Source organism: Pan paniscus, chromosome 14 (assembly GCF_029289425.2).
Source record: "Pan paniscus chromosome 14, NHGRI_mPanPan1-v2.0_pri, whole genome shotgun sequence".
Lineage (NCBI taxonomy): Eukaryota > Metazoa > Chordata > Mammalia > Primates > Hominidae > Pan > Pan paniscus.
Window position 1 is genome coordinate 7,644,823 of NC_073263.2, and position 20,141 is coordinate 7,664,963.

The following is a 20,141-nucleotide window of genomic DNA, read 5'->3' on the forward strand; positions in this document are numbered from 1 at the left end:
TTATAAGTGAGAATGTGGCGTTTGGTTTTCTTTCCCTGGATTAGTTTGCTGAGCATAATGACCACACATCACCACTGTTTTTGTTTTTTAGTATAAAGAGTAGTATTTTATTGAATAAGATTTGCTCACAGAAAAATAAGCTTAAGTCTACAATGAATGCCAGACTCTACAGCAGAAAGCAATTTTCTCACTTTTCCACACACAATGGTTCCTACTAAGTGAAAAAACTTCATTCACAAATGTACTACTCTGTCTCAAAACATCTCACATAATCATGCACTGTACTAAAGCCATTAGATCAGTTCTTCAGTCAGGTTAAAGAAGTATCCCTCTAATAACTGACTTTTATAATGCTATCAATATCCACTCCCAATCAGTCTGCCATTGTTAATGGTGTACAGCATTACTGAATACAATGGAATTGATGACGCCCATATCCACGGACACACAGTGACTTACGGTGGTTTGATTTATGATTTTTCAACGTTATGATGGGATTATTGGAATATTAGATGCGTTTCTGAGTTACAGTGGGTTTATGAGTATGCGACCCTATACTCCAGAAACAGCTGTATAAGGAAAAACAGGTGTACCTAATAAGAATATGCTTAGTGACTTGGGATAAACCAATAGATGTTCACAACTGATGGAGAGCCGTGAAAGAGAGATAGCGGTAAATAGTTACAATAACACAATTTTCCTGCACCTGTCGAGGATTTCTCCCAAAAAACGCAGAATGTGGGATGCACCTAAGGCATATGAAAGAGAGAGGGCAGAAGGAGTAAGAGAGAAATAGGAGGAAGGAAGGAAGGAAGGAAAGAAAGAAGAAAGGTAGGAAGGAAGGAAAGAAGGAAGGAAAGAAGGACGAAAGGAAGGAGAAAACACCCGGTGTTACTAAAACCCCCCAAAAAATGGTTTCCCCCTGTGGGTAAGCCTACAATGTGGATGAATCTTGAAAATATTGTGCTACGTGTTGTGTCAGTCATAACAGCTCACCTATTGTGCAATTCCGTTGATAGGAAATGTCCACAATATGGAAATCTATGCATATGGGATTGATCGCACTAGGTAGTTGCTACCTAGGGCTGAGGGTCAGGGAGAGGGTTTGAGACAGAATGAGGAGTGACTAATGTCTACAGGGTTTTTCTCTGGTCGGGGGTGATAAGACGTTCTACAATGGATTGCGAATTAAAATTGAATGTGCACCACCACAGGTATACTAAAAGCCACTCAATTCATGACTTTTAATGGGGGAATCTTCTGTGGCGCACTCTCATGGAGACCACGGCAGACATAGTGAGAGAGAAAAAGGTGAGTAAATATCTGAAACGGAGGCAGAAAGAGAGAGAATGAGAAGCCCTGTGAATGGAAGGGAGAGCGAAAAGGGAAAATGGTCCTGTTTACAAATGACAGATGTGAAACCGGGGTTCACATCAACAGTGTCACTGCCAGGAAGGAGGGTCATGCTAGCCATGTCACCGGTAGTGTGGCCCGCAGGGACGCCGACCTGCTGGAGCGTCGTGCCAGCATGGGCTCTGGCAGCCACGTGGGCCAGCAGGAGGGTCCCGCTGCACAGCTGTGGGGTGAGGATAGACTGGGTGGTGATATCGCCCATTACAGGGGCCTCTTCTGCTGGCAAGAATGTGACAGTAGCAAGTAGATTGACAAGGCTGCGTGTGAGGACGGAATGCAGGAGGGGCTCTTGTGCGGCTGGGTGTGGGGCCCTCACGGGAACCGTGGAGAAATGGCCAGGTAACTGCGTCATGTGGGCTAGTAGATTGGCCAGGGCTTCGAACTGAAGGACAATAACGGGGAGTAGCTGTCAGGCCCTGGGAGTGTCTGAGTGTAAGTGGAGATGGGTTTGGGGTCACTGAGGGATGCGTGGGAGCCATCCCTGTATAGGTACAGGTCATAGGGAGATAGTCTCGTGAGGCCTGTGAGTGTGTAGGGTTGTCCTGGGTGCCTGGGGCTGACTGTGGCAGAAATGTGGGGAAGGCTGGAGAGAATCTGGGAGACCCAGGAGAGTCCCTGAAGGCAGGGGGTGAAGAGGTGAAAGAAATGGGGGAGGGTTGCAGTAAGGTCCGTGAGTTTGTAGGTGATTCCTGGGTGCGGGAAGCTGACTCCAGGTGAAATCTGGAGATGGTCGGAGTGTAGCTGAGAGAGATAGAAGAGTCCTTGAGGGCTGTGGGTGAGAACATGAGGGAGACTGGGGAGTAAGTCAGTGAAATTCGTGAGTTCGGTGGTGTATCGTGGGTGCCTGGAACTGACTCCAGCTGGAATCTAGCGAAGTTTTGAGAGTAGCTGAAAGAGACACAGGAGTCCCTGTGGGCTGAGGGCAAAGACCTGAGAGAGACCAGGGAGGACCTCAGTGAAGTCTGTGAGTCTGTAGGTGATTCCGGAGTGTGGGAGGCTGAGTGCCGCAGAAATCTGGGCGTGGTGGGAGAGTAGCTGGGACAGACAGGAGAGTCCCAGGGGGCTGGGGGTGAAGACATGACAGAGACTGGGGAGTAACTCAGCGAAACTGCTGAGTTTGGTGGTGATACCTGGGTGCCTGGAACTGACTCCCGCTGAAATCTGGGCATGGTTGGAGAGTAGCTGGGACACACAGGAGAGTCCCTGAGGGCTGGGGGTGAAGACATGAGAGAGACCGGGGAGTACCTCAGTGAAACTGGTGAGTTCGGTGGTGACTCCGGGGTGCCTGGGACTGACTCCAGCTGAAATGTGGGCGTGGTTGGAGAGTAGCTGGGACAGACGGGAGAGTCCCTGAGGGATGGTGAAGACATGAGAGAGACTGGGGAGTAACGCAGTGAAATTGGTGAGTTTGGTGGTGATTTCTGGGTGCCTGCAACGGACTCCCGCTGAAGTGTGGGCGTGTTTGGAGAGTAGCTGGGACAGACAGGCGAGTCCCTGAGGGTTGGAGATAAAGACGTGCTAGAGACTGGGGAGTAACTCAGTGAAAGTGGTGGGCTTGGTGGTGATCCCTGGGTTCCTGGAACTGACCCGAGCTGAAATGTGGGCGTGGTTGGAGAGTAGCTGGGACAGACTGGAGGGTCCGTAAGGGCTGGGGGTGAAGACGTGAGAGAGACTGGCGAGGATCTCACTGAGGTCTGTGAGTTTGTAGGTGTTTCTGGGGTGTGGGGTAGAGACTCCCGCTGAAATCTGGGCGTAGTTGGAGAGTAGCTGGGACAGACAGGAGAGTCATGGGTGGCTGGGGGTGAGCTGCTGGATGATGGCAGTAAGAACATATGGTATATTATTGATGAATGAGGTGACTGTGAAGAATCTCCAGAGGAGGACACGGGAGAACACAATGACATGAGTGACTGTCCTGCTTGGTTAGGAAAGGGAAACGTAAAGTTGTGGAATTCTGTTGATGATGGATGTGAGAGTGGTGAAGCCCTGCGGGGTGATGTAGAGTACTTCCACATCCCTGGTGAGGAGCTGCCCCTTGGGTCTGAGTTTCTGGGAGGGGAGAGGGAGAAGCTGGGTGAGGCAGGCATGAATCTTGAGGAGTCAGGGCTGGGGGACCGCTCATATTCTCCCGAGACGTGTGAGTCTCTGGGGGACTCCTGGGTGCATGGGGCTGACTCCCGCAGGAACCTGGGGATGGCTGGAGAGTAACTGGGAGCCACAGGAGAGTCCCTGAGGCCTGGGGGTGAAGAGATGAAAGACACAGGGGTGGAGCACCGTGAGGCTCGTGAGTTTGTAGGTGATTCCCGGGTGTGGGGGGCTGACTCCAGCTGAAATCTGGGGTTGTTTGGAGAGTAGCTGGGAGACACAGGAGATCCCCCGAGAGCTGGGGGTGAGCTGCTGGGTGATGGCAGTAAGAACATGTGGTATATTATTGATGAACGTGGGGACTCTGAGGAATCCTCAGAGGAGGACACGGGAGAGCCCAATGGCTTCATTGATTGCTCATCACGGTGAGGACAGGGAAATGGGAGCTTGTGGGATTCTGGTGATGACAGAGGTGAGTGTGGTGAAGCCCTAGGGGATGGTGAATGGTAGCTCCGGATCCCTGGTGAGGAGCTTCCCCTGAAGCCTGAGTTTCTGAGAGGGGAGAGGGAGAAGCTGGGTGAGGCTCGCATGGACCTTGGGGAGTCCGTGCTGGGGGACCGTTCATAAGAAGAGCCGGACAAGACCCTACTGTTCTTAGGTGCAGACATGATTAGGAAACCTGCAGCTCCCAGGGGCCCCTACTAATTTTCTAACTCGCAGAAGGAAGGAGTGTGTGTGCGTGTGTGTGTGTGTGCGGTGTGAGGTATGTGCCCCTTAAGAAAATGGAAATCAACCAACCAATGAGACAGACAGACAGACAGACAGACAGACAGACAGAGATTCACTTGCCCAAGTGTTCTCTCCTGTCCTCTGAATCCGCTTCCAAGTCGCAAGACGCTGTGAGCTCCAAGTCAACGCAGAGTCCGCCAACCGCTCCGGCCGCTGATCCGCTCCGCGAAGATCTGAGTACAGGCCAGCCAGGGTGGGTTTAAATAGCCTCGGGCGCAGCCTAGCAGCGGAAAGGGCGGAGCTTCACTCCTCCTTTCCATCAGTCACCCCCAACTTTCCCAGGCTACACCTCGTAGGAAACTGTTCTCCTGCTTTGATTTCATGCGCCACCTTTGGGACAATCTAAGAACTTACAAGTTTTCTTGGCCAGATATATTAGGAATTGTATGCACTGAAACACTGAAAACCAACTAGTGGTTCTGTGGTTCCCACGTTGTGGTTTTGACACCAGCAGCATCCTTGCCACAATCAAACCCCGGAGATCCACAGATCTGCGGTGTAACAATACCTCCCCCTGATCCGGATGCATGGCAGTTTAAGAAGTCTTTCCGTGTAAGGGAAAAGACTTTGTAGAAAAGGTGGAGATATGCGTTGTAGAAACATTCTTTTGCTCTGGAACCACGTAGAGACTTGGGAGCCAGTTGGGTGGAGCATTCGTTGGATGAGGGTGCTCGGGTTAGGAATATCAAGGTGTGGCTCCAGATAATCCAATCATCTAATTAAGATTCCAGTTATGCTCATCTGTTTTAAAATTCCGTTTGGGTAAATTCTTTTAGTCAGACTGAGAATGGCAAAGCCTCAACCCCAATTTCCAGGGAGGGTTGAGAGCCTCAGGTGGAGTTGATCACCAATAGCCTATGGTTTAACCCGTCATGCCTATAGAATGAGGTCTCCATAAAAACCCAAAAGGACTGGGTTCAGAGAGCTTGTGGATAACACTTCCTGGAAGGTAGTGCACACCTCCCCACACGCCGGGCCCCGCATTTATTTCTGAACTTTTTGCAAAGTCCGCTAAAATACAACGGCAAATGTAAGTGTTTCCCTGCGTGCTGTGAGCTCTTCCAGCCAATGAATGCAACTAAATCTGGGAGTGGTGGCAACCTGATTTATAGCCAGTTGCTGAGAAGCACAGGTAAAACAACGTGGGGCTTCCCATTGTTATTAGTGTGGGAGGCCTGTCTGGCGGGACTCGGCCCTTTGGAATCTAAAGCTATGTCCCGGTAGATAGCGTCACCATTGAATTAGAAGACACACATATGTTGAGAATAATCTTTCTGGTCATTTGCTGCATGTCTTATTTACAATATGTAATCAAATTCTTTATCCTGGCCTTATGGCACCTGGGTTGAGAACCATGATTTGAACCAAACATTGGTCTGTCACGTTCTGAGTTTGAAACTTTATTTTGCCTTTAGCGTTTTGCTATTGCTTTTTCGTTTTCTTTTGTTTCGTTTCGTTTCTAAGTTCTGGGGTATATGTGCAGGATGTGCAGATTTGTTACTAAGGTAAACGTGTGCCATGGTGGTTTGCTGCACCTGTCAACCCATCACCTAGGTATTAAGCCCAGCATGCAGTAGCTGTTTTTCTTAACGCTCTGCCTCCCGAAAGGCCCCAGTGAGTGTTGTTCCCCTTCCTGTGTCCATGTCATCTCATTTTTCAGCTCTCATTATAAGTGAGAATGTGGCGTTTGGTTTTCTTTCCCTGGATTAGTTTGCTGAGCATAATGACCACACATCACCACTGTTTTTGTTTTTTAGTATAAAGAGTAGTATTTTATTGAATAAGATTTGCTCACAGAAAAATAAGCTTAAGTCTACAATGAATGCCAGACTCTACAGCAGAAAGCAATTTTCTCACTTTTCCACACACAATGGTTCCTACTAAGTGAAAAAACTTCATTCACAAATGTACTACTCTGTCTCAAAACATCTCACATAATCATGCACTGTACTAAAGCCATTAGATCAGTTCTTCAGTCAGGTTAAAGAAGTATCCCTCTAATAACTGACTTTTATAATGCTATCAATATCCACTCCCAATCAGTCTGCCATTGTTAATGGTGTACAGCATTACTGAATACAATGGAATTGATGACGCCCATATCCACGGACACACAGTGACTTACGGTGGTTTGATTTATGATTTTTCAACGTTATGATGGGATTATTGGAATATTAGATGCGTTTCTGAGTTACAGTGGGTTTATGAGTATGCGACCCTATACTCCAGAAACAGCTGTATAAGGAAAAACAGGTGTACCTAATAAGAATATGCTTAGTGACTTGGGATAAACCAATAGATGTTCACAACTGATGGAGAGCCGTGAAAGAGAGATAGCGGTAAATAGTTACAATAACACAATTTTCCTGCACCTGTCGAGGATTTCTCCCAAAAAACGCAGAATGTGGGATGCACCTAAGGCATATGAAAGAGAGAGGGCAGAAGGAGTAAGAGAGAAATAGGAGGAAGGAAGGAAGGAAGGAAAGAAAGAAGAAAGGTAGGAAGGAAGGAAAGAAGGAAGGAAAGAAGGACGAAAGGAAGGAGAAAACACCCGGTGTTACTAAAACCCCCCAAAAAATGGTTTCCCCCTGTGGGTAAGCCTACAATGTGGATGAATCTTGAAAATATTGTGCTACGTGTTGTGTCAGTCATAACAGCTCACCTATTGTGCAATTCCGTTGATAGGAAATGTCCACAATATGGAAATCTATGCATATGGGATTGATCGCACTAGGTAGTTGCTACCTAGGGCTGAGGGTCAGGGAGAGGGTTTGAGACAGAATGAGGAGTGACTAATGTCTACAGGGTTTTTCTCTGGTCGGGGGTGATAAGACGTTCTACAATGGATTGCGAATTAAAATTGAATGTGCACCACCACAGGTATACTAAAAGCCACTCAATTCATGACTTTTAATGGGGGAATCTTCTGTGGCGCACTCTCATGGAGACCACGGCAGACATAGTGAGAGAGAAAAAGGTGAGTAAATATCTGAAACGGAGGCAGAAAGAGAGAGAATGAGAAGCCCTGTGAATGGAAGGGAGAGCGAAAAGGGAAAATGGTCCTGTTTACAAATGACAGATGTGAAACCGGGGTTCACATCAACAGTGTCACTGCCAGGAAGGAGGGTCATGCTAGCCATGTCACCGGTAGTGTGGCCCGCAGGGACGCCGACCTGCTGGAGCGTCGTGCCAGCATGGGCTCTGGCAGCCACGTGGGCCAGCAGGAGGGTCCCGCTGCACAGCTGTGGGGTGAGGATAGACTGGGTGGTGATATCGCCCATTACAGGGGCCTCTTCTGCTGGCAAGAATGTGACAGTAGCAAGTAGATTGACAAGGCTGCGTGTGAGGACGGAATGCAGGAGGGGCTCTTGTGCGGCTGGGTGTGGGGCCCTCACGGGAACCGTGGAGAAATGGCCAGGTAACTGCGTCATGTGGGCTAGTAGATTGGCCAGGGCTTCGAACTGAAGGACAATAACGGGGAGTAGCTGTCAGGCCCTGGGAGTGTCTGAGTGTAAGTGGAGATGGGTTTGGGGTCACTGAGGGATGCGTGGGAGCCATCCCTGTATAGGTACAGGTCATAGGGAGATAGTCTCGTGAGGCCTGTGAGTGTGTAGGGTTGTCCTGGGTGCCTGGGGCTGACTGTGGCAGAAATGTGGGGAAGGCTGGAGAGAATCTGGGAGACCCAGGAGAGTCCCTGAAGGCAGGGGGTGAAGAGGTGAAAGAAATGGGGGAGGGTTGCAGTAAGGTCCGTGAGTTTGTAGGTGATTCCTGGGTGCGGGAAGCTGACTCCAGGTGAAATCTGGAGATGGTCGGAGTGTAGCTGAGAGAGATAGAAGAGTCCTTGAGGGCTGTGGGTGAGAACATGAGGGAGACTGGGGAGTAAGTCAGTGAAATTCGTGAGTTCGGTGGTGTATCGTGGGTGCCTGGAACTGACTCCAGCTGGAATCTAGCGAAGTTTTGAGAGTAGCTGAAAGAGACACAGGAGTCCCTGTGGGCTGAGGGCAAAGACCTGAGAGAGACCAGGGAGGACCTCAGTGAAGTCTGTGAGTCTGTAGGTGATTCCGGAGTGTGGGAGGCTGAGTGCCGCAGAAATCTGGGCGTGGTGGGAGAGTAGCTGGGACAGACAGGAGAGTCCCAGGGGGCTGGGGGTGAAGACATGACAGAGACTGGGGAGTAACTCAGCGAAACTGCTGAGTTTGGTGGTGATACCTGGGTGCCTGGAACTGACTCCCGCTGAAATCTGGGCATGGTTGGAGAGTAGCTGGGACACACAGGAGAGTCCCTGAGGGCTGGGGGTGAAGACATGAGAGAGACCGGGGAGTACCTCAGTGAAACTGGTGAGTTCGGTGGTGACTCCGGGGTGCCTGGGACTGACTCCAGCTGAAATGTGGGCGTGGTTGGAGAGTAGCTGGGACAGACGGGAGAGTCCCTGAGGGATGGTGAAGACATGAGAGAGACTGGGGAGTAACGCAGTGAAATTGGTGAGTTTGGTGGTGATTTCTGGGTGCCTGCAACGGACTCCCGCTGAAGTGTGGGCGTGTTTGGAGAGTAGCTGGGACAGACAGGCGAGTCCCTGAGGGTTGGAGATAAAGACGTGCTAGAGACTGGGGAGTAACTCAGTGAAAGTGGTGGGCTTGGTGGTGATCCCTGGGTTCCTGGAACTGACCCGAGCTGAAATGTGGGCGTGGTTGGAGAGTAGCTGGGACAGACTGGAGGGTCCGTAAGGGCTGGGGGTGAAGACGTGAGAGAGACTGGCGAGGATCTCACTGAGGTCTGTGAGTTTGTAGGTGTTTCTGGGGTGTGGGGTAGAGACTCCCGCTGAAATCTGGGCGTAGTTGGAGAGTAGCTGGGACAGACAGGAGAGTCATGGGTGGCTGGGGGTGAGCTGCTGGATGATGGCAGTAAGAACATATGGTATATTATTGATGAATGAGGTGACTGTGAAGAATCTCCAGAGGAGGACACGGGAGAACACAATGACATGAGTGACTGTCCTGCTTGGTTAGGAAAGGGAAACTTAAAGTTGTGGAATTCTGTTGATGATGGATGTGAGAGTGGTGAAGCCCTGCGGGGTGATGTAGAGTACTTCCACATCCCTGGTGAGGAGCTGCCCCTTGGGTCTGAGTTTCTGGGAGGGGAGAGGGAGAAGCTGGGTGAGGCAGGCATGAATCTTGAGGAGTCAGGGCTGGGGGACCGCTCATATTCTCCCGAGACGTGTGAGTCTCTGGGGGACTCCTGGGTGCATGGGGCTGACTCCCGCAGGAACCTGGGGATGGCTGGAGAGTAACTGGGAGCCACAGGAGAGTCCCTGAGGCCTGGGGGTGAAGAGATGAAAGACACAGGGGTGGAGCACCGTGAGGCTCGTGAGTTTGTAGGTGATTCCCGGGTGTGGGGGGCTGACTCCAGCTGAAATCTGGGGTTGTTTGGAGAGTAGCTGGGAGACACAGGAGATCCCCCGAGAGCTGGGGGTGAGCTGCTGGGTGATGGCAGTAAGAACATGTGGTATATTATTGATGAACGTGGGGACTCTGAGGAATCCTCAGAGGAGGACACGGGAGAGCCCAATGGCTTCATTGATTGCTCATCACGGTGAGGACAGGGAAATGGGAGCTTGTGGGATTCTGGTGATGACAGAGGTGAGTGTGGTGAAGCCCTAGGGGATGGTGAATGGTAGCTCCGGATCCCTGGTGAGGAGCTTCCCCTGAAGCCTGAGTTTCTGAGAGGGGAGAGGGAGAAGCTGGGTGAGGCTCGCATGGACCTTGGGGAGTCCGTGCTGGGGGACCGTTCATAAGAAGAGCCGGACAAGACCCTACTGTTCTTAGGTGCAGACATGATTAGGAAACCTGCAGCTCCCAGGGGCCCCTACTAATTTTCTAACTCGCAGAAGGAAGGAGTGTGTGTGCGTGTGTGTGTGTGTGCGGTGTGAGGTATGTGCCCCTTAAGAAAATGGAAATCAACCAACCAATGAGACAGACAGACAGACAGACAGACAGACAGACAGAGATTCACTTGCCCAAGTGTTCTCTCCTGTCCTCTGAATCCGCTTCCAAGTCGCAAGACGCTGTGAGCTCCAAGTCAACGCAGAGTCCGCCAACCGCTCCGGCCGCTGATCCGCTCCGCGAAGATCTGAGTACAGGCCAGCCAGGGTGGGTTTAAATAGCCTCGGGCGCAGCCTAGCAGCGGAAAGGGCGGAGCTTCACTCCTCCTTTCCATCAGTCACCCCCAACTTTCCCAGGCTACACCTCGTAGGAAACTGTTCTCCTGCTTTGATTTCATGCGCCACCTTTGGGACAATCTAAGAACTTACAAGTTTTCTTGGCCAGATATATTAGGAATTGTATGCACTGAAACACTGAAAACCAACTAGTGGTTCTGTGGTTCCCACGTTGTGGTTTTGACACCAGCAGCATCCTTGCCACAATCAAACCCCGGAGATCCACAGATCTGCGGTGTAACAATACCTCCCCCTGATCCGGATGCATGGCAGTTTAAGAAGTCTTTCCGTGTAAGGGAAAAGACTTTGTAGAAAAGGTGGAGATATGCGTTGTAGAAACATTCTTTTGCTCTGGAACCACGTAGAGACTTGGGAGCCAGTTGGGTGGAGCATTCGTTGGATGAGGGTGCTCGGGTTAGGAATATCAAGGTGTGGCTCCAGATAATCCAATCATCTAATTAAGATTCCAGTTATGCTCATCTGTTTTAAAATTCCGTTTGGGTAAATTCTTTTAGTCAGACTGAGAATGGCAAAGCCTCAACCCCAATTTCCAGGGAGGGTTGAGAGCCTCAGGTGGAGTTGATCACCAATAGCCTATGGTTTAACCCGTCATGCCTATAGAATGAGGTCTCCATAAAAACCCAAAAGGACTGGGTTCAGAGAGCTTGTGGATAACACTTCCTGGAAGGTAGTGCACCCCTCCCCACACGCCGGGCCCCGCATTTATTTCTGAACTTTTTGCAAAGTCCGCTAAAATACAACGGCAAATGTAAGTGTTTCCCTGCATGCTGTGAGCTCTTCCAGCCAATGAATGCAACTAAATCTGGGAGTGGTGGCAACCTGATTTATAGCCAGTTGCTGAGAAGCACAGGTAAAACAACGTGGGGCTTCCCATTGTTATTAGTGTGGGAGGCCTGTCTGGCGGGACTCAGCCCCTTGGAATCTAAAGCTATGTCCCGGTAGATAGCGTCACCATTGAATTAGAAGACACACATATGTTGAGAATAATCTTTCTGGTCATTTGCTGCATGTCTTATTTACAATATGTAATCAAATTCTTTATCCTGGCCTTATGGCACCTGGGTTGAGAACCATGATTTGAACCAAACATTGGTCTGTCACGTTCTGAGTTTGAAACTTTATTTTGCCTTTAGCGTTTTGCTATTGCTTTTTCGTTTTCTTTTGTTTCGTTTCGTTTCTAAGTTCTGGGGTATATGTGCAGGATGTGCAGATTTGTTACTAAGGTAAACGTGTGCCATGGTGGTTTGCTGCACCTGTCAACCCATCACCTAGGTATTAAGCCCAGCATGCAGTAGCTGTTTTTCTTAACGCTCTGCCTCCCGAAAGGCCCCAGTGAGTGTTGTTCCCCTTCCTGTGTCCATGTCATCTCATTTTTCAGCTCTCATTATAAGTGAGAATGTGGCGTTTGGTTTTCTTTCCCTGGATTAGTTTGCTGAGCATAATGACCACACATCACCACTGTTTTTGTTTTTTAGTATAAAGAGTAGTATTTTATTGAATAAGATTTGCTCACAGAAAAATAAGCTTAAGTCTACAATGAATGCCAGACTCTGCAGCAGAAAGCAATTTTCTCACTTTTCCACACACAATGGTTCCTACTAAGTGAAAAAACTTCATTCACAAATGTACTACTCTGTCTCAAAACATCTCACATAATCATGCACTGTAATAAAGCCACTAGATCAGTTCTTCAGTCAGGTTAAAGAAGTATCCCTCTAATAACTGACTTTTATAATGCTATCAATATCCACTCCCAATCAGTCTGCCATTGTTAATGGTGTACAGCATTACTGAATACAATGGAATTGATGACGCCCATATCCACGGACACACCGTGACTTACGGTGGTTTGATTTATGATTTTTCAACGTTATGATGGGATTATTGGAATATTAGATGCGTTTCTGAGTTACAGTGGGTTTATGAGTATGCGACCCTATACTCCAGAAACAGCTGTATAAGGAAAAACAGGTGTACCTAATAAGAATATGCTTAGTGACTTGGGATAAACCAATAGAGGTTCACAACTGATGGAGAGCCGTGAAAGAGAGATAGCGGTAAATAGTTACAATAACACAATTTTCCTGCACCTGTCGAGGATTTCTCCCAAAAAACGCAGAATGTGGGATGCACCTAAGGCATATGAAAGAGAGAGGGCAGAAGGAGTAAGAGAGAAATAGGAGGAAGGAAGGAAGGAAGGAAAGAAAGAAGAAAGGTAGGAAGGAAGGAAGGAAGGAAGGAAAGAAGGACGAAAGGAAGGAGAAAACACCCGGTGTTACTAAAACCCCCCAAAAAATGGTTTCCCCCTGTGGGTAAGCCTACAATGTGGATGAATCTTGAAAATATTGTGCTACGTGTTGTGTCAGTCATAACAGCTCACCTATTGTGCAATTCCGTTGATAGGAAATGTCCACAATATGGAAATCTATGCATATGGGATTGATCGCACTAGGTAGTTGCTACCTAGGGCTGAGGGTCAGGGAGAAGGTTTGAGACAGAATGAGGAGTGACTAATGTCTACAGGGTTTTTCTCTGGTCGGGGGTGATAAGACGTTCTACAATGGATTGCGAATTAAAATTGAATGTGCACCACCACAGGTATACTAAAAGCCACTCAATTCATGACTTTTAATGGGGGAATCTTCTGTGGCGCACTCTCATGGAGACCACGGCAGACATAGTGAGAGAGAAAAAGGTGAGTAAATATCTGAAACGGAGGCAGAAAGAGAGAGAATGAGAAGCCCTGTGAATGGAAGGGAGAGCGAAAAGGGAAAATGGTCCTATTTACAAATGACAGATGTGAAACTGGGGTTCACATCAACAGTGTCACTGCCAGGAAGGAGGGTCATGCTAGCCATGTCACCGGTAGTGTGGCCCGCAGGGACGCCGACCTGCTGGAGCGTCGTGCCAGCATGGGCTCTGGCAGCCACGTGGGCCAGCAGGAGGGTCCCGCTGCACAGCTGTGGGGTGAGGATAGACTGGGTGGTGATATCGCCCATTACAGGGGCCTCTTCTGCTGGCAAGAGTGTGACAGTAGCAAGTAGATGGACAAGCCTGCGTGTGAGGACGGAATGCAGGAGGGGCTCTTGTGCGGCTGGGTGTGGGGCCCTCACGGGAACCGTGGAGAAATGGCCAGGTAACTGCGTCATGTGGGCTAGTAGATTGGCCAGGGCTTCGAACTGAAGGACAATAACGGGGAGTAGCTGTCAGGCCCTGGGAGTGTCTGAGTGTAAGTGGAGATGGGTTTGGGGTCACTGAGGGATGCGTGGGAGCCATCCCTGTATAGGTACAGGTCATAGGGAGATAGTCTCGTGAGGCCTGTGAGTGTCTAGGGTTGTCCTGGGTGCCTGGGGCTGACTGTGGCAGAAATCTGGGGAAGGCTGGAGAGAAGCTGGGAGACCCAGGAGAGTCCCTGAAGGCAGGGGGTGAAGAGGTGAAAGAAATGGGGGAGGGTTGCAGTAAGGTCCGTGAGTTTGTAGGTGATTCCTGGGTGCGGGAAGCTGACTCCAGGTGAAATCTGGAGATGGTCGGAGTGTAGCTGAGAGAGACAGAAGAGTCCTTGAGGGCTGGGGGTGAGAACATGAGGGAGACTGGGGAGTAAGTCAGTGAAATTCGTGAGTTCGGTGGTGTATCGTGGGTGCCTGGAACTGACTCCAGCTGGAATCTAGCGAAGTTTTGAGAGTAGCTGAAAGAGACACAGGAGTCCCTGTGGGCTGAGGGCAAAGACCTGAGAGAGACCAGGGAGGACCTCAGTGAAGTCTGTGAGTCTGTAGGTGATTCCGGAGTGTGGGAGGCTGAGTGCCGCTGAAATCTGGGCGTGGTGGGAGAGTAGCTGGGACAGACAGGAGAGTCCCAGGGGGCTGGGGGTGAAGACATGACAGAGACTGGGGAGTAACTCAGCGAAACTGCTGAGTTTGGTGGTGATACCTGGGTGCCTGGAACTGACTCCCGCTGAAATCTGGGCATGGTTGGAGAGTAGCTGGGACACACAGGAGAGTCCCTGAGGGCTGGGGGTGAAGACATGAGAGAGACCGGGGAGTACCTCAGTGAAACTGGTGAGTTTGGTGGTGACTCCGGGGTGCCTGGGACTGACTCCAGCTGAAATGTGTGCGTGGTTGGAGAGTAGCTGGGACAGGCAGGAGAGTCCCTGAGGGCTGGTGAAGACATGAGAGAGACTGGAGAGTAAGTGAGTGAAATTGGTGAGTTTGGTGGTGCTTCCTGGGTGCTTGGAACTGACTCCCGCTGAAGTGTGGGCGTGGTTGGAGAGTAGCTGGGACACACAGGAGAGTCCCTGAGGGTTGGTGATAAAGACGTGCTAGAGAGTGAGGAGTTACTGAGTGAAATTGGGGAGTTTGGTGGTGATTCCGGGGTGCCTGGAACTGACTGCAGCTGAAATGTGGGCGTGGTTGGAGAGTAGCTGGGACAGACGGGAGAGTCCCTGAGGGATGGTGAAGACATGAGAGAGACTGGGGAGTAACGCAGTGAAATTGGTGAGTTTGGTGGTGATTTCTGGGTGCCTGCAACGGACTCCCGCTGAAGTGTGGGCGTGTTTGGAGAGTAGCTGGGACAGAGAGGCGAGTCCCTGAGGGTTGGAGATAAAGACGTGCTAGAGACTGGGGAGTAACTCAGTGAAAGTGGTGGGCCTGGTGGTGATCCCTGGGTTCCTGGAACTGACACGCGCTGAAATGTGGGCGTGGTTGGAGAGTAGCTGGGACAGACTGGAGGGTCCGTAAGGGCTGGGGGTGAAGACGTGAGAGAGACTGGCGAGGATCTCACTGAGGTCTGTGAGTTTGTAGGTGTTTCTGGGGTGTGGGGTAGAGACTCCCGCTGAAATCTGGGCGTAGTTGGAGAGTAGCTGGGACAGACAGGAGAGTCATGGGTGGCTGGGGGTGAGCTGCTGGATGATGGCAGTAAGAACATATGGTATATTATTGATGAATGAGGTGACTGTGAAGAATCTCCAGAGGAGGACACGGGAGAACACAATGACATGAGTGACTGTCCTGCTTGGTTAGGAAAGGGAAACGTAAAGTTGTGGAATTCTGTTGATGATGGATGTGAGAGTGGTGAAGCCCTGCGGGGTGATGTAGAGTACTTCCACATCCCTGGTGAGGAGCTGCCCCTTGGGTCTGAGTTTCTGGGAGGGGAGAGGGAGAAGCTGGGTGAGGCAGGCATGAATCTTGAGGAGTCAGGGCTGGGGGACCGCTCATATTCTCCCGAGACGTGTGAGTCTCTGGGGGACTCCTGGGTGCATGGGGCTGACTCCCGCAGGAACCTGGGGATGGCTGGAGAGTAACTGGGAGCCACAGGAGAGTCCCTGAGGCCTGGGGGTGAAGAGATGAAAGACACAGGGGTGGAGCACCGTGAGGCTCGTGAGTTTGTAGGTGATTCCCGGGTGTGGGGGGCTGACTCCAGCTGAAATCTGGGGTTGTTTGGAGAGTAGCTGGGAGACACAGGAGATCCCCCGAGAGCTGGGGGTGAGCTGCTGGGTGATGGCAGTAAGAACATGTGGTATATTATTGATGAACGTGGGGACTCTGAGGAATCCTCAGAGGAGGACACGGGAGAGCCCAATGGCTTCATTGATTGCCCATCACGGTGAGGACAGGGAAATGGGAGCTTGTGGGATTCTGGTGATGACAGAGGTGAGTGTGGTGAAGCCCTAGGGGATGGTGAATGGTAGCTCCGGATCCCTGGTGAGGAGCTTCCCCTGAAGCCTGAGTTTCTGAGAGGGGAGAGGGAGAAGCTGGGTGAGGCTCGCATGGACCTTGGGGAGTCCGTGCTGGGGGACCGTTCATAAGAAGAGCCGGACAAGACCCTACTGTTCTTAGGTGCAGACATGATTAGGAAACCTGCAGCTCCCAGGGGCCCCTACTAATTTTCTAACTCGCAGAAGGAAGGAGTGTGTGTGCGTGTGTGTGTGTGTGCGGTGTGAGGTATGTGCCCCTTAAGAAAATGGAAATCAACCAACCAATGAGACAGACAGACAGACAGACAGACAGACAGACAGACAGAGATTCACTTGCCCAAGTGTTCTGTCCTGTCCTCTGAATCCGCTTCCAAGTCGCAAGACGCTGTGAGCTCCAAGTCCACGCAGAGTCCGCCAACCGCTCCGGCCGCTGATCCGCTCCGCGAAGATCTGAGTACAGGCCAGCCAGGGTGGGTTTAAATAGCCTCGGGCGCAGCCTAGCAGCGGAAAGGGCGGAGCTTCACTCCTCCTTTCCATCAGTCACCCCCAACTTTCCCAGGCTACACCTCGTAGGAAACTGCTCTCCTGCTTTGATTTCATGCGCCACCTTTGGGACAATCTAAGAACTTACAAGTTTTCTTGGCCAGATATATTAGGAATTGTATGCACTGAAACACTGAAAACCAACTAGTGGTTCTGTGGTTCCCACGTTGTGGTTTTGACACCAGCAGCATCCTTGCCACAATCAAACCCCGGAGATCCACAGATCTGCGGTGTAACAATACCTCCCCCTGATCCGGATGCATGGCAGTTTAAGAAGTCTTTCCGTGTAAGGGAAAAGACTTTGAAGAAAAGCTGGAGATATGCGTTGTAGAAACATTCTTTTGCTCTGGAACCACGTAGAGACTTGGGAGCCAGTTGGGTAGAGCATTCGTTGGATGAGGGTGCTCGGGTTAGGAATATCAAGGTGTGGCTCCAGATAATCCAATCATCTAATTAAGATTCCAGTTATGCTCATCTGTTTTAAAATTCCGTTTGGGTAAATTCTTTTAGTCAGACTGAGAATGGCAAAGCCTCAACCCCAATTTCCAGGGAGGGTTGAGAGCCTCAGGTGGAGTTGATCACCAATAGCCTATGGTTTAACCCGTCATGCCTATAGAATGAGGTCTCCATAAAAACCCAAAAGGACTGGGTTCAGAGAGCTTGTGGATAACACTTCCTGGAAGGTAGTGCACACCTCCCCACACGCCGGGCCCCGCATTTATTTCTGAACTTTTTGCAAAGTCCGCTAAAATACAACGGCAAATGTAAGTGTTTCCCTGCGTGCTGTGAGCTCTTCCAGCCAATGAATGCAACTAAATCTGGGAGTGGTGGCAACCTGATTTATAGCCAGTTGCTGAGAAGCACAGGTAAAACAACGTGGGGCTTCCCATTGTTATTAGTGTGGGAGGCCTGTCTGGCGGGACTCGGCCCTTTGGAATCTAAAGCTATGTCCCGGTAGATAGCGTCACCATTGAATTAGAAGACACACATATGTTGAGAATAATCTTTCTGGTCATTTGCTGCATGTCTTATTTACAATATGTAATCAAATTCTTTATCCTGGCCTTATGGCACCTGGGTTGAGAACCATGATTTGAACCAAACATTGGTCTGTCACGTTCTGAGTTTGAAACTTTATTTTGCCTTTAGCGTTTTGCTATTGCTTTTTCGTTTTCTTTTGTTTCGTTTCGTTTCTAAGTTCTGGGGTATATGTGCAGGATGTGCAGATTTGTTACTAAGGTAAACGTGTGCCATGGTGGTTTGCTGCACCTGTCAACCCATCACCTAGGTATTAAGCCCAGCATGCAGTAGCTGTTTTTCTTAACGCTCTGCCTCCCGAAAGGCCCCAGTGAGTGTTGTTCCCCTTCCTGTGTCCATGTCATCTCATTTTTCAGCTCTCATTATAAGTGAGAATGTGGCGTTTGGTTTTCTTTCCCTGGATTAGTTTGCTGAGCATAATGACCACACATCACCACTGTTTTTGTTTTTTAGTATAAAGAGTAGTATTTTATTGAATAAGATTTGCTCACAGAAAAATAAGCTTAAGTCTACAATGAATGCCAGACTCTGCAGCAGAAAGCAATTTTCTCACTTTTCCACACACAATGGTTCCTACTAAGTGAAAAAACTTCATTCACAAATGTACTACTCTGTCTCAAAACATCTCACATAATCATGCACTGTAATAAAGCCACTAGATCAGTTCTTCAGTCAGGTTAAAGAAGTATCCCTCTAATAACTGACTTTTATAATGCTATCAATATCCACTCCCAATCAGTCTGCCATTGTTAATGGTGTACAGCATTACTGAATACAATGGAATTGATGACGCCCATATCCACGGACACACCGTGACTTACGGTGGTTTGATTTATGATTTTTCAACGTTATGATGGGATTATTGGAATATTAGATGCGTTTCTGAGTTACAGTGGGTTTATGAGTATGCGACCCTATACTCCAGAAACAGCTGTATAAGGAAAAACAGGTGTACCTAATAAGAATATGCTTAGTGACTTGGGATAAACCAATAGAGGTTCACAACTGATGGAGAGCCGTGAAAGAGAGATAGCGGTAAATAGTTACAATAACACAATTTTCCTGCACCTGTCGAGGATTTCTCCCAAAAAACGCAGAATGTGGGATGCACCTAAGGCATATGAAAGAGAGAGGGCAGAAGGAGTAAGAGAGAAATAGGAGGAAGGAAGGAAGGAAGGAAAGAAAGAAGGAAGGTAGGAAGGAAGGAAGGAAGGAAGGAAGGAAGGAAAGAAGGACGAAAGGAAGGAGAAAACACCCGGTGTTACTAAAACCCCCCAAAAAATGGTTTCCCCCTGTGGGTAAGCCTACAATGTGGATGAATCTTGAAAATATTGTGCTACGTGTTGTGTCAGTCATAACAGCTCACCTATTGTGCAATTCCGTTGATAGGAAATGTCCACAATATGGAAATCTATGCATATGGGATTGATCGCACTAGGTAGTTGCTACCTAGGGCTGAGGGTCAGGGAGAAGGTTTGAGACAGAATGAGGAGTGACTAATGTCTACAGGGTTTTTCTCTGGTCGGGGGTGATAAGACGTTCTACAATGGATTGCGAATTAAAATTGAATGTGCACCACCACAGGTATACTAAAAGCCACTCAATTCATGACTTTTAATGGGGGAATCTTCTGTGGCGCACTCTCATGGAGACCACGGCAGACATAGTGAGAGAGAAAAAGGTGAGTAAATATCTGAAACGGAGGCAGAAAGAGAGAGAATGAGAAGCCCTGTGAATGGAAGGGAGAGCGAAAAGGGAAAATGGTCCTATTTACAAATGACAGATGTGAAACTGGGGTTCACATCAACAGTGTCACTGCCAGGAAGGAGGGTCATGCTAGCCATGTCACCGGTAGTGTGGCCCGCAGGGACGCCGACCTGCTGGAGCGTCGTGCCAGCATGGGCTCTGGCAGCCACGTGGGCCAGCAGGAGGGTCCCGCTGCACAGCTGTGGGGTGAGGATAGACTGGGTGGTGATATCGGCCATTACAGGGGCCTCTTCTGCTGGCAAGAGTGTGACAGTAGCAAGTAGATGGACAAGCCTGCGTGTGAGGACGGAATGCAGGAGGGGCTCTTGTGCGGCTGGGTGTGGGGCCCTCACGGGAACCGTGGAGAAATGGCCAGGTAACTGCGTCATGTGGGCTAGTAGATTGGCCAGGGCTTCGAACTGAAGGACAATAACGGGGAGTAGCTGTCAGGCCCTGGGAGTGTCTGAGTGTAAGTGGAGATGGGTTTGGGGTCACTGAGGGATGCGTGGGAGCCATCCCTGTATAGGTACAGGTCATAGGGAGATAGTCTCGTGAGGCCTGTGAGTGTCTAGGGTTGTCCTGGGTGCCTGGGGCTGACTGTGG